This window comes from Octodon degus, unplaced genomic scaffold, assembly GCF_000260255.1.
Source record: "Octodon degus isolate 3935 unplaced genomic scaffold, OctDeg1.0 scaffold00012, whole genome shotgun sequence".
Classification (NCBI taxonomy): Eukaryota; Metazoa; Chordata; class Mammalia; order Rodentia; family Octodontidae; genus Octodon; species Octodon degus.
In genome coordinates this window covers 1819142-1820873 of record NW_004524588.1, presented here as the reverse complement: position 1 = coordinate 1820873, position 1732 = coordinate 1819142, and the positions used below count along the sequence as shown (strand labels likewise).

At 53.3% G+C, this 1732-nt stretch overlaps 1 pseudogene; it reads right to left on the bottom strand.

Annotated features, from left to right (window-relative positions):
- Window positions 1-353: 353 nt before the first annotated feature.
- LOC101585519 lies at window positions 354-1285 on the bottom strand (annotated as a pseudogene).
- Window positions 1286-1732: the final 447 nt, after the last annotated feature.

The following is a 1732-nucleotide window of genomic DNA, read 5'->3' as shown; positions in this document are numbered from 1 at the left end:
CTGGGAGCAGGAAGAGGCCTTGGTGGGAACTGAGGCTGTTGCCTACTAGCTGCAGGCAGGGCTAAAGAGTGATTCTGATAATTCAGACAAACTATCAATAATGTATCCCCTTTTCTCTTTCCCCTTAAAGAAGCTAGGATGGAAGAGTCATGGAGAGGAGGGAAGGGGATGCATGTAGGCTCCTACCCAGGGTAACTCTGACAGCCCAAATGTTGCACACACAGCTACTCAGCATAGGCCTGTCCTGTGAATGCCAGGCCTTTCCCTTCTCTGTGTCCCCTCTCCTGGGACTGGGCACCCCATGGACCTTACCCATCCTGTCCCTTCTCCCAAGCCCCAGGGGCTAAGGGCTTTCACTTTCCCAAAGTCTGTGTATCCCAGTGCTGGCTCGTCCATTTATCATCGTCCTGGGTGGGCTGGCCAGTAGGTGCTGTAGGGGGGTTGGCTGATCAGGGCACTGGGGCTACTGGAAGACTGGGGGAGGGGTATTGCTTCCTTCAGCCTGCTATCACAGGATGTCGCTTGTGGTTGCCCTCCTCACCCATGGGGGAATCCACTTGGAAGTCTTCTAGATGTCAGAATTTGCTGAGGTATTCTTGTAGTTTGGGGTCAATGTTTAAATTTTTGGCTCTAGAATATTTCAAGAAGGCCCGGAATTTCTCCAACCCATAGCGCTGGCCAGCTTCGCAGTCCACCAGTTTCCTCCTGGAAATCCTTGAATGTGTCCAACCAGAACTTCTTTTCCAGACCGTAACTGTAGTGTCGAAAAAGGCACTGTAAACCATCTGTAGCCCTCTCTGGCTTCCTCCAAAGCCAGCTTCTTGAACTCCTCATATATCTTCTTGTTGAAGTGATCTCAGAGGAAGAAGGACCAGAAGCGGAACACAGTGTTCATCTCCTGAGACTGGCCAGTGCCCAAGTGCTTCCCCTCTTTAGGCAGTGCCTCTGATACTTGTGGTAGACCGGGTGCGTGAAGCCGTTTTCTTTGAGCAGCTCATGGGAGGGTGCTGGAACTTAGGCAGTGACTGAGGAGCACAGCCATAGCTGCCAACTGCAGGTGTCCCTTCTGAGGGACTAGGACGAATGGGCGCAGTCCGGGCCTGTGCTCCTGGAAGTATGTCACCCAGCCCACGTGTCTCTCCAAGGGCGCGTTGGAGCTGTGCCTTGTCTTCTTTTTTGAGGCATCTTGGCTTCTAGTGTCCGTCCTTTCACCATGGGATAAAACCGTGGCATCTGGCTTGAGTCTTTGAGCTGTGGGCACTGGGGTGTGTGGGGGTCCTGGCATTCTACTCTGAATTAAATTATATTAAAGAAGCCTGTTTGATACCCAGTGTGGGAGAGGAGGGGGCCCACTACAAACTCACTGGCTCTCTGGTGACCTGCTGTAATCCCATCTGGCCAGCCCTCAGCTCCCTGTCCTAGTTCCTAAGACTGAGTCCGTGTATGTTTGTGAACTTGACCTTCTAACATCACAGCAGTCTCGTCTCATCTGGTCTCATCTGGTCTCATCTCATCTTCCCTCCTCTCTCCTCCCTCCCCTCTCTTCTCTCCCTTTCCTTCTCCTCCCCTTCTCTCCCTTCCTCTCCCCTCCCTCCCCTCTCTTCTTTCCCCTTCCTTCTCCTCCCCTTCTCTCCCTTTCTCTCCCCTCTCTCCCCTCTCTTCTCTCACCTTCCTTCTCCTCTCCTCCTCTCCTCTTCTCTCCCCTCCCCTCCTCTCCCCTCCCTCCCCTCCC